This window comes from Dromaius novaehollandiae, chromosome 12, assembly GCF_036370855.1.
Source record: "Dromaius novaehollandiae isolate bDroNov1 chromosome 12, bDroNov1.hap1, whole genome shotgun sequence".
NCBI classification, from domain to species: domain Eukaryota; kingdom Metazoa; phylum Chordata; class Aves; order Casuariiformes; family Dromaiidae; genus Dromaius; species Dromaius novaehollandiae.
In genome coordinates this window covers 20,417,939-20,431,096 of record NC_088109.1, presented here as the reverse complement: position 1 = coordinate 20,431,096, position 13,158 = coordinate 20,417,939, and positions in this window count along the sequence as shown.

Sequence of the window (13,158 nt, the reverse complement as noted above, 5' to 3'; positions counted from 1 at the left end):
AAGTATGTGCCAGCAGCTCACCCCCACCAAGGACACTCCTGAAATGTGCTGAATCTTGAATATTTCCCAAACAGTGTGGTGCCAGCTGGACAATTTGGGAAGAACATCAGCTTGTGCTGAAGTGGTCTGGATTTCTCTCAGGGAGGTAAGGACCCCAAATCTAGTACCTGAGAATAACCCTTATTCTGAACGGGAAGGGTCCAATAATCAAAGAGTCATTCCTGGAAACCCCACAATCCTGATGGACAATGACAGAACTGAAAGGCAATTTATGAAGTGACCTTGTGAGCTAGTGAGGATCCCTAAAATGGAAACCTGAACCATATTAGTGGTAAAATGAGGAAGCTTTATTAGAAACTATCCATGAACTAGCTGTTCTGTTCTCTGGACAATCAAATCATCCCACTGTCTACTCCTACTACTTTTGTCAGGCTGGTATACTTCAGCACGCAAGTAAGTAAATATAATTAAAAAATAACCCTGACATGCTCATTTGTCTATCCTGTCTGTATTTTTGAGGATATCCTGAGATGAATGGCTGCAAGAAGCCCCTGATCCTGTTATGAAAAGCACAGGCTGTCCTTTTAAGCAAGATGATAGATTTATCTGAAGGCCTAGCGTCCCTCGAGTATTAATTCCTGAAAACAGATATATGACGATGAGAGCCATTTCCAGCTACTTCATGGTGTCTCTACAACAGAGAAAATATGTCTAGATTTCAGCAGGCTATCCCCTTGTTTTATGTGCAATGGACTCCATGAGAGCTCAAATAGATCTGTGCTGGCATGCAAACTGAGAGACAGGCTACATAACCGAGGATCAGCTTCTTACTTGTTCTGGCCCATTTTGGTACTACCAATGGCCTTTAGTACTGCCCTAAGGCTTTCTGGTAAGGCTGCGATGTGACCAGCACCTGTATGCACACACATATGCATGCACATATGCATGCACAAATGCACACACAGGCACAGGGGCATGGTCTGATCCCTGGTGCACTGCTGCAGCATAGACAGCCGCAGGTTGCCTATGGACAGCCGCAGGTTGCCTATGGACAGCTGTAGGGTGCCTATGGACAGCTGTAGGGTGCCTGCAGACCAGCCCATATGTCTGTTCTGCTTCGAGAGTCTTACCTACTCACCATGTGTTGCAGCAGTCCCAAGCCTCCTTTCAACACAGCCAAAGTAAAATAATTCTCAAGCCCAGCCCCTGGTATTTTTTTGTTTTGGTTTGCTTTTTTGCAGTCCTGTATGAGGAAGCCAGTGGGCCCAGATGGGAATTAAAAAGGCAAAAATCTGAGTTTATGTTTCTGTGAATGGAAAGAAAGAGGCAAATGGCATCTAGACCCAAAAAAGATCCACCAGAACATTTGGATCTCTTCAGTGGTGATAAATTTATATCAAAGGAAGAAACTAGAAGAACAGCAGTTACCTAGTATAAAAAGGGAATGTTGATTGTTTAGTACTTACTGTGGCAGGAGCATGTAGCTCTGCCAGGCTTTGAGTACGGACCGAGAGAAGTCACTGCTGTTCCTCATTTCCTGCCTTTGACTACCTCTGATAAGTATTAATCATTAGGCAATTATGTTCTTTAAGATAAATCACTGCAAATTTCTCCTCTGTAAACAGACAAACAGCTTTTCTTTGTAACGATTGATTTAGTTGCCCTGCAATTTCCTGTTTAATTAAACAGGATCAGTCAGACAAATGCAGGTTTTAAGCACCTTGTTTCTGGCTTTATTTCCTTCTCCTAGGAATATACAAGGAATGATCTTATTTTTAATGGCATTGAGAGGTTAGCTGGGTTAATACCAGTCACTTTGCCCTTGGGCATTGATTAATATCAGCTACGTCAGATAATCTCATATAAGGGAACTGTCAGCGTGATTCGCCGCTGTCCTTTACAGCCCTCGGCTTGTACAAAATGAGTGTCAGACCATGCCCAATCACAACATGTGTTCTGCCCAGATATGGGGCAACTTTGCTCTCCTTTCGCCTCAGCTGCCCTGAGCCCTGCGCAAAGGGGCAGAAAGTTTGTTGATCCCAGTCACAGACCTACACGTGGGGAATGTGCAAAAAGCAGCTCGATGGCTGCATCTTCCTCAGGGAGGTAAAGGCTGGTTGTGGGTCTCCGAGATGGGTTAGGAGCTGAGAAATCTCTGAGCACAGAGCTGAGGAGCATCTTCAGACAGGCTTTGTGCCAGAGGCTTAAAACAAATATATTCCAGGCACAGCACCAAATGGGGGATCTGAGCTGTGGACCCTTGGTTAGGGACCAAATCCTTCAAAACTAGGTTTAGGGGCACCCATTGAACTAGCAGGAGATGGACTTAAAATGGATAAAGTATTTCTTTACACAGTGAGCAGAGAGCTGCTGGCACTTGCTGCCGCGGGAGGCTATGGAGATGGGCAGTACCGGTGGGTCCAGAAAGGGAATAGCCACATTCGCGGGCCACAGGTGGATAAAGGGGTAGCAGAGGGGACAGGATGGGCTCTAATATCTCCGAAACAGTGACTGCCGATGCTCGGGGGGATGAAGGGACGGGATGGCACAACGTGGCCAAGGCTCACGTGCTGTCCTGAAACGGCATCTTTTTGTGAGAGACGACACGCCGGGCGAGAGCGGCCTTGGGTCTGACCTGTAGAGCATTTCGTATGATCTTGGGTTCCTAAACTTCTCCAGAAGACTGTCAGCACTCCAAGTAATGCTCTTGCTCTGAGCGAGCTGCAGCATGACTCAGAGTGCCAGCACTGCCATAGATGTGGTGGGCACCATACGTTTTAGCCAAGAGAGCTGCACCACAAAGCAAGCGAAAGATGAGCAGGGGCAGAGCGTCTGCAGAGAGCATTTACCGTAACGGCAGTGCTGTTCTCCGCACACTGCAAAGGAGGGGTGCCCTTCCACATAGATTGTTGTCTTATCTCAAAACAGCCATCAAAATGAAGTCAAATTGCCTGGGACAACAGCAGACTGTCACATTTTTATTGGCTTTCAGATAAATGTTCCCTGACACTGGAGCCATCTGCAGATTCAGTCCTGCCACTCATTTTATTCCTGCTTTTGTTTAAACAATTTCTTAAAAGGACAAATCCAGAGGATCGTTTATCTCCTTTCAATCTCTTCCTTTGTATCTGCCTGGGAATATAACTGATCACCTGATAAACAATTAGCGCTCAACCTTCTCATGTACTTGGTACCGTCACTGCACGACAAGACAAAGATGTCAGGTTCCTGCTGCTTGCGCTTGCAAACCGCAGCAAGAGCGGGCTTTTTTTCTAGTTTTTTTTTTTTTTTTTAAGTATTCCCTTTGGGGTTTTAAAATGATCCTACTTAGCTGCTGTGACCTGAGCTAACCCTAAATCATGTTAAAAGCTGCTTGTCTTTTGTTATTAGTTGTGTTCCAGTATAAAGAGTTTTAAATGTCCCACTGGTTCATCTTAATGCTATTTGACATTTGGGCTGTGGTTGTAAGGTACTCTGGAGTACGTCCTGATGTACAGGCACATAAAGGGTGTTTTGGGGCTTGTCAGCAAACGGTGGAAAACCTTGTTGCTGAGGTGCAGGATGCACTTGCCCAGCTGCCTCTCTTGCCCCTTTGCTATGCAATGCTGAAAGACAAAATGTGCATGAATGTTCTGCAAACATATGGTCTCACCTTTCTTCATCCAGACTGATCTGTATGTCCCACACCTGGATTTCCCACTGGAGAGATCCCAGCTATTACCTTAGAGCATGCATAGCCATGATTATACACATGCACTTCAACTAAATGTTGAGGTCTGATACCTCTGTGCATCCTCACTACACAAGTAACTACAGCTATTCACCTACCTTCCACGTTTAGGCAGTGTCTGTGATTTGGATCTGTCTTGGGGATCTCCAGTGCAGGATTTGTATTCATCTGCATGAGGAAAATAGCTATAACCAGCAGGCTGGAAAAGAGAGCGAAAGCACAGGCAGAATAAGAATTTTGCCTTGTACCTACTCAGTGCACTACTGCACACCGTATGTGGACAGGAATTGAGTTTGCTGGTGACCCTCAGGATCAGGACTGCTGTTTATTTTAGCTAAGTACATTCCTCTCTCAGTATTTGCTAGGCACTAGCAGCATTCATATAAAATGTGCTAAAAGAGTTCCAAGAGTGAACAAATGGATGATCAACCCATTGGTGTAGCTAGTGCCAATAAGCTCTGTACTAACAACAAAAAATACTGCAATGTTTGTCCCCGGTGGCTGGGATGGGTTACGTGAAGCACTGTGCGTAGGGTAGCACCTCCAGTGCACGACTGTGGACTTGAGGCTGCAGCTGTGGCTTTGAGCTAGTACTGCTTTATTGCCATGTGGCCAACACAGCTCCTCTGCGTGACATTCTTGCCCACTTGCCTTGGAGCCCTGTCTTCTGTTTGAGGAACGGTCTTTGGAGACATTGCAGCTGCATAATTGAACCTGGGAACTTCTCCAGGCCTGAGGCTAACACTGCATTAGGGGTGGAGCTGAAGCAGGCTCGTGGGTGGATTTGTGTCCACATGGAGTACACCTAGGCCTCCTAGTTTGACCTTTCTAGTTCAGTTCCAGTAGTAAATGCAGAGCTGGGCCTTCGGCATACACACCAATTCACCCCATTCAGCTTTGATGCACAGTAAGTCACAGCAGTAGGACGGGTATCGACGTCGACTCGCACTTCTGTGGCATGGTTTCCTTCCAGTTACAGCTCTGGTGGTGCAAGACATTACAGTCCCACCAGTTTTTTACGCCCTCCCTTTGCTTCTTGCAAGGACCTTAGGCCTACTGACATATGACATAGGAGTACTCCCTAGTTTGTCTCAGACAAAATGTGCCGGAGGGAAAGCCAGCCCATTAGGGAGGCTGATAGTCTTTGGCAGGGAGGTGGTGTATGGTAACATCTTCTCCCAGCGCAGTGGGGTGCCGAGGATGTCTGTCCACAGTGTAACGCTGACAAAAGTGACTTGCATCTTCCCGAGAGCTCAATCTGTCTGCACGAAAACAAAGGTGAGGAGGTGCCGCAGCAGGAGCCCTCGGATGAGCAGGGATTTAGCAGGCTGTGGAGAGCTGGCCTTCAACGTTCAGGCAGCGGGAGCCGAAAGAGAGCGTCACCCGTCCCTTTGAGGCTCTCCTCGCTGCTTACCCTGCTGAAACGTCTTCTCCCTCAGGCTAAGTGGCTCATGGCTCTCGGCTCATTGCTGTTACAAGACATTTATGTTTCACGGCAGATGGCCTATTGCACAATTTGTTTTTTTTTTTTTTAAACTAAGGTAGATCAGCAGGCAGTGGCTCAGTCTCAGGCAGCTTTGAGTCGAAATTTCAGCTTTATCCCGCATTTCTTTAAAGCAAATGAAACCAGAAAAAGGTGTGGGGGGGGGGGGGGGGGAGGAAATATTTTTATAGTGGCAATTTTTATCAGGTTTTATAGCATATCTGGCTAATGTTTTGTGAAGACCAAAAGGTAATGTCACAAGCGCCTTTTTAAAACCTAGCTTTTCCATCAAAATAGAAAATAATGAGTGAAAATATCCACCAAACACTACCGTCCTCTGTGACTGAACACATGCAAGTGCACTGCCTTACAGCTAGGCCACGTGGAATTTAACCTTGGCACTAAGGTTGCACGTTCTCCACCTGCTTTCTGATCTGTGCCTCTTCATACGATTCGTAGATTTAATTTACAATGTATATCCATATACAAAGGAAAAGTGTTACGACTTTATCTGTCCGTGGAGTCCCAGCAGTCTTGGCTTGCCAGATGTTCCTTACTCATTTAAACTGTGCACTGAGCTTTGCTCAGTACGATAATTTTAAAATGTAAAGAGTATGGGGACACATAATGAAGGGTTGGAGGTAGTGGCTGTATGGATAACATGTTGCAGGAGAAGATCTATTGCAGCAGTCCAGCTGCATTACCATAACGGTGGGTAATAATTGCTGTGCAAAAACCTACAGGTCACTCTGAGCCACAAGTCGTCTTTTGATTTCTTAAGTCCAGCAACCTGCCCAATAACCTTCATTCCAAAATAGGACCTCACTGCAGGTAAAGGTTTTATTTTGACCCAAAGGCCAGTGATCACCAGGTCGGTTTTGCTGCAGGAGTGACTCTAACTGGCTCTCCGCTGCTGCAGGGTGCTGTCGATGCACGGCACAGTGCTTGCGGGGCTCCGCGGCACGCGCTGGCCAGGGCACGGGCACAGCGACATGCCGCTTCCCCCAGGCCAGGCTGCATGGGCACAGGCTAGACCCAAAACTGGACAGAAGGAAAGTTTGCAAACATAAGAGCATTGACCATCCCTGCATTGCTTTCTTAAAAAAATAGGCAGAGTGAAAAACAGAAATCCATTTTCACCAAGTTCACAAGTGAAAAAATCAGCTTTTTTACTGATTTAAAGCAAACCCAGAGCTTCTGTTTCCTAAAGAAGTTGAAATCCAAGAACCTCACATAGTTATATGAATATATTCTCCTAAAGCAATGTTGAAAATCTTTATTGGAATATGTTTAATACACTTTAAGTATGTTCCCCACCCCTCCAATAAGTTGCTGAAATAGTAAAAACTTCTCAGACTTATTCAAGCTTGCAGTAAATCAGTTTTGCTATATATTTACAGTGAGGTCCTTTTTTCTCCCTGAAGTTTCTTGCATATAATTCGTTTGAATGGAGTGGCTTCTATGTCACCTTTAATCTTCTAAATGCATCTTATGTCCAAATTATAAATCTTGGAAAGGAGTGACCTATAATGGACGTTTAGCCACAACTTTATGGCTGAACAAATGCACTTCTCTAATATGCAAACTGTTAAATGTTTTCTTATCATACTATAAGTGTGATTTAAATCATAATATGATGAAAAAGTAGCAGTTTGCAGTAATTCCAAATGTGGCAAATCTTCAGTAGTGCATAAAATTATTCAGTGAACTGTAGAAAACATCAGAGCAATTCTAGCCTTAAAGCCTTTCTTCCAACAACCAAAAAGTGCCAAAAACAAGCAAGCATAGCTAAGCATTTCATCTTGGAAGCAGCTTATTGAATTAATAAGACAAGTCAATTAATGTAATGCTCTGTTGCTTCAGGATAAAACATGAAAAGGAAAAATATGGAGCTGTTTACTGTAGTGAGATCAAGCAACCATGAAGTCTATAAAGCTAAAGTTGCTCATTTCTCTAAATCCTAAGGAAATGATCAGCATAGCCTATATAGAGCATTGTATATACTCTTTTTAAATGTAAGTCATCTGTATGATGTAGACCTTCAGTCGTCCAGATCAACACTCATTTTAATATCCATTTATTCCTGTTATGAGTCTGTTTTGCCTTAATATTTGCCTTCATACTGCATAAACCTGGAGCTGAACAGCCGGTAGCATTCACACCGGTGGACGTCTGACGAGTTCACCTGTGCCTCAGTCAGGGCCTCCGGGTGTTCCAGGTGAGCAAAGTTGTCACTGATGTGAGCAGGTATTTTAGGTGGGTAACATCCCCCACTCAGGTTAGCCTGTGTGGTGTAGAGCAGCGAAGAAAGCTGAGAGCTGCACGTATGAAACTTCTGCATTTCAACAGCGTGGTTGGTGTTTCAGTCATGGCGAGGCTCTGATAAATTGGAAGTTAAGGTTGGTAATCTTTGCTTTTGGGTCAGTTCTTCAGTTTTCATCCAACTTAATGTTAAGTGTGTGTGTGTGTGTGTGCTCAGAAATCCTGATTCTGCTGCCCTGTGAAAAAGCATCTGAGAAGGAAGCAGTCAACTAGTGCTGAGCAGATGATTTTCCTCAGTAACAGACTTCATCTTCTGGGAAACACTTGTTATGCAAACTTTGGTTTTTTGACTTGCAAAAATGGTAATAATCCTGATCAATAACTTTACCTGTTGTGAGCTCTGGTTTTTAAATTCCTAATTTCTACCCCCAAACCACTGCCTCTGATTGCCAGGGGCTAATTAAATCAGTTTAAATAGGGCTGCGGTGGGTTAATGAGGACTGTAGCAAGCAACAGGCTGTTGGTGGAGATGAGTGCCTCAGTTACTTGGGTGTAAAATGACTTTCATGCCTCACAGCAGTGTGTGGCGAGCAAATCTACTGTGGCTTTTTTGGCTGAGCTCTGTTGAGCCTGGGTGTGTGAGGATGGCTGTGGAAAGGTGTCAGCTGGAGACAAGCAATGCACCAGCTGGGCCTGCACCCGCTTTGTGCAGTGTTACTGGTTGTCAGGGCTGCAAATGGTAAAATTACAGAGTGTGGACATGGGTGCTCGGATGGACATGTGGGTATTAAGGGAAGACCACCTAGTTCACACTGGTCTCTAGTCTATGTGCCTAGTTGTCTGTAAAGCTCTGGGCCACTCTTCCTTGGTTTGCCCTCAGGTCTTGACTGCCAGAAACCCTGTGATTCTTGTTTACCTGTGCAGCTTTATTCAGTGCTGGAGAGAGGGAGGCAGTGTGATCCCATCGTAGGTATTTTTTGTGGGTTGCTGTTGGATGCACAGTTGAGATGTTGTTGTCAAGAAAAGCCTCCATGGCAGAGCTTTTGAAGGCCATCTTTAGCTCACAGGTCTCATAGGTCATGTGCAACAAGCAGTTCCTAAAAGCCAGGATACAAATAATTACTGGGGGAAAAAAAAGGCACTTTTTTAATTCAATGGTGGAAACAACACTGCAAAGCAACATTCTCAACAGCAAATACTGTGGGTCAGATCCACTTATGAGGCAATCTGGTGTGCTTCAACTGAAAATGGGCTTTGACCATTACTACTCAATTCATCTGAAGTAGGTTCAGTTGCTCTCAGCATGGTGAAACTTTCAGCATAGGCAGCAAGTAAATCTATATGCTACTAATAACACAAAGAAAACTGACACAGGCTAAACACTTATAGTTATGACTGCATAGCTAATGAACTCCTTCAGGATATTTTCTCTTTGTTAAAATACTTTTCACTGAACTTTAATAAAAAAGTATTTCAGTGTCATTATGACCCTGGCACAGTCTTGCTGCAATGACAGCTCCTTGGAAATTGCCCCTCATAGTGGCTGTTGTTACCTGAGTTATAGCCACTACTATTTATGATAAATTTTCTGAGATGAAATGTGGGTCCAATTTGCCACTTGTTGGAACACATCTCCTTGCCATCGCAGTGATAATGTAGCTGAACACAGTGTACAGTTGATCGGATATGTAGATTCCTAGTTGAATTTATTTTAGTCACTTCCAGGAGGATTTTTTTGGAAAGGGGAATTGAAATGCAAGTGACCATCCTTATCTAAACCACATGCACTCCTGGAGTAAGCCTGCAAAGAAAATGGACTTAAACAGAAATTAATTATGCTTCAGAAAAGTGTGGTGGTATGGGTTGAGACTAATTGATTCCCCACCAGCCCCAGCTCACCAGTTTCACTTGTGGACTTAATGGGAAAAGGATCTGGTGGTTTCCAGGGAGTCTCTAGAGATCCCCTAGGGAAACAGCCTGTCTGACTCATGTATTTCCCAAGCCTGCTCCTGTTGGCATCTCTTCTCAAGCCTCTCTTGGCACTTGGGGCACTCAAACCTCTCTTGGGGAAATTGTGATGCGCCCTCTGTCGAGGTCATGGACTAAAGAATAGAGATTAATGTTAAAGACACATTGAAAGGTTTAATATTTAATTTGTAAAAATATGTAAATACCTGGACTGTGAATTCAGAGTTGGCTATTTCAGTCTCTAGTGCCCAGGGACACTGGTAATAGTAACAAGACATTGCTCAGGAGAGCATTGCTAGGCAGAAACCTCAGGCTGTATCAGTGGATGCAGTATCTACAGGAGAAGATGGTAGGATTAGGCTTACCATTTTGATGTCTCCATTCAATTCTACTCAAACTAGAGAATTAGGAAAGATTTACAGGAGCTAGAGCTGTAAATAATCAAAGTCTGACTTTAAGAAGAAAAAGGCAGGATACAAAGCAGTGCTTTCTCCTTTACGGTAGAGAAAGGGATACTGCTAACAATCCCGTGGTGGAGCAAGTGATGAGATTAGCTTTGCTGAATAAGTCCAATGGGCTCTTATTGTCTGCCTTGCTTTGTATCCTGAGTCAAAGAAAAGACTTTTGTGCAAGTAGGACATCGCTTTAACTGCCTGTGACAAAGGCAGGGTGGAGATAGGCTAAAAAGGAAAATAGGTTATAAAAATATTTAGAAAATGGCTACTGGGAGAGTAGAATAGATAAAGGAGAACATGATAGATGTAATAAACCCATCTTGGCATAGCTGGGCAGAAAAGGCCACTGTAGGCTCCCAGGAGTTTTAGGGCTTTGGGTGTTGGAGTTGATGTAAAATGTAAATTTAAGAAAATGTCTTTACTGCTTTTACTTTGTTCTGCCCTGGTACATCTTAGGTTGACCACAGCCTCAGGCCTGGGACACTAGTCAGTCGGTTAGGAACTGGCAAGAGAAGGGCCATTGGCAGAACTGAGGGGGGAAAAAAGGAGTTTTCCTGAAGGTAGTGCTGAGGCAGCAAGGCCTTTGCTGTCGTCTTCCCTTAAATTCATTACTAAAACTTTAATGGATCTCAGGGTGATGCATCAGTTACTATCCCAGTAGCAAAACCAATGGAGGGTGTGACTAAGGGCTTGAATTCACTAACAGCTGAGTGCATTTTTTCTTTGAAGATTTTTAGTTTATCTTCAGCATTAATTCAGTATTGATGGTCTTCAGGTTGCAGAATGCTCTGAAGATTCATGCTTTGCCTCCAAGATACCCTTGCTTCAAAAAAAAAGTTCCCTGAAAGTAAGACAGACTGTCTTCAGCCTGTAACATTTCCAGACTGTTGTGCTGTTTTACATCTGTGTATCTGAGGTGCTAATAGGGCTTTGGGGTCTTGGTGCCAGATTTGTAATAATCTGGGCTGCCTTAGATATGAGGTACTGTGTTATCTCTACCGATCTGATTAGCAGAGTCCTTTGGAAGAAAGATGCAACTGAAAGAGCAATGGCAGTGACCCCAGAGCAACACCAGCATCTTTGTGCTTGGATCCCAAGTTAGGCATTTAATAGTAATGCGGCCTGTTCTTCATTCTGTTTCAAGTCCAGAAAAATCTGATCAAACCACTAGTCTTAGATTTTTTTTTTCTGCCTCGCAGAGGTAAAAGCTAATGGCAATTCCATGCTAATCAGTGTGCAGAGTTTTTGGCTCTGGTCAAGGTGTGCAGGATTGTAGGAGATGCAAGAAAGGACAGGTTCAGGTGAGGTGAGGAGACAACAACCAACTCCTCTTCTGCAAATCAAGCACCAGCAGCTGCCTGAGATAGACCGCACAACCCTGAGCTGGGGGTTGCTGGTGTGCACAGCACAAACACTGGGAGCTGCGGGCACAGCAGCTGCAGCAAGGTCAGGATCTTGCCTTCTAGAGTACACAGAAAAAGAAAAGGATGAAGATCACATAAATCACTGCCTTTGGGGGGAGCAGCTCTCTGATTTGGGTTTTGACAGCACAGCTGCTTTTCTTTAGTCTGTGGGTCAGTAGTGGTGATAAAGGACTAATAGAGATGGATGAAAATAATTACAGGGTGTGAAAGAGAGGGGATGAGACAATGAGAATGAAATGGAAGAGGAAATGAAGAGGAATGGCAGGTGGGACAAAGAAATCGCATATTCTACAGAGCAATATTTTAGGCTATGGGTAGTTTGCTTCAGCTCTAGCTGAGCCCATAGCCCTCATTTCAGATGTGAATTAAGGATAGTCATCTGAAAAGAGGCAGCTTATTGTGAGCGAAGAAAGTGGGAAAGAAATAGAGGGAGGCAGGTCAATAACATGATGCTCAAACACATATATTTGCTTTTGATCATATGAAGTTGCCTGCATTGCCACATGGTGGGAAACTAAAAATAATCTGACAATTAGTGTTGGATGAAAATGTCATACATAGGCCTGACATTGTGGGAAAGGCTTCCGCATGTTTCTGAGCTGCACTCAAGACCTAGAGGTACTTGTCAAGCAACAATAAAGTTTTACCAAAGAAACCTGACAGATGCACCAACAAACAAATATTTGCCCAAAATAATGGTGGTTTTTCCATGACTTAGTTACAATCTGTAGAATCCTCTCCCTTGGCAGTGGTGCCCACATTTTTCAGTTAGGTACAAGTTAGTTGTGCTGCTTGTCGTCTGGCTTTGGTGTTAGAGAACATGCTCTCTCTGTTCACATTAAACTTTTGCACAAAGCTGCCCTTCTTTTGGATGGGCATCTTTAAGAAATGGCCTCCAAAAAGAGCACTCTTGGCTGTAGTTTGTTTCTCAGCACTTTGAGTCTGGCATGGTCAAGCACAGCCAGTTCTGCACTTGTCTTGCCTCTGCTCTGATCCAAGAGGCTCGGAGCAGCCTCTGTCCCGGAGCTGTAGAGCTGAAGTGGTGTGGGATCATGTCCCTGCCCATCATTCCCCGGGCAGCAAGGTGTGTTGGAGCAAGCTCAGTGCCGGTCTTCCATGGGTCAGTGGTTTCCCAATCCCAGCTGCAGGAGCCAAGCCAGCTCTGAGCAGCCGGTGCTTGCCCAGGATTGTCCACCTTGACTGTGGCACCCAGCTCTGCTCCCTGTTGCATGAAGGCAAAGCAGAGCTCTGCTGGCGATGAAACCTCATGGATGTGAACTGCAGGTGAACCATCTGTGGTGCTGGCTGGGCAGCCAGGCGGCCTTGGTTTTATTTTTGGTGCTGCCACTACTACTAGTATAACCTTGGGCAAGACTTTTGAGTCGGTTTCCTACCTGTGAGGCAGAGCACTCTGTTTCTTTGCCTCCAAGTAGCACTGTTTTATAAAGTATAAATGTTTGTGGAGTTAAGTGTTGGCTGCAAGTATTGCAGAGAAGGAGCTATAAGTATGTGTCAGGCCTATGATCTGAATTCAAACCGGTGAACTAGAAAAAATGTTGACAGCCTTAAACCAACTTCCATGCACGCATACCCCCTTCTGTCTATCTGAAAGATTATTTGTGGAAGGTGGTTCTACTCTTCTCTGACAAAAGAAGAATACCAAGCAAAGAAGCAGGACCCATTTCTTTGTCAGGCAAGCTCTAAAACCTGCTTACTGGGATGTGACTAAGGTATCGATACCAGAGAAGCTCATATTATGCCACAGTATTCCTCCTGCCACTAAAAAAGAAACAGGCTGCCACCTTCAGATGAAATGGATGTGCTTTCCAAGTCAAT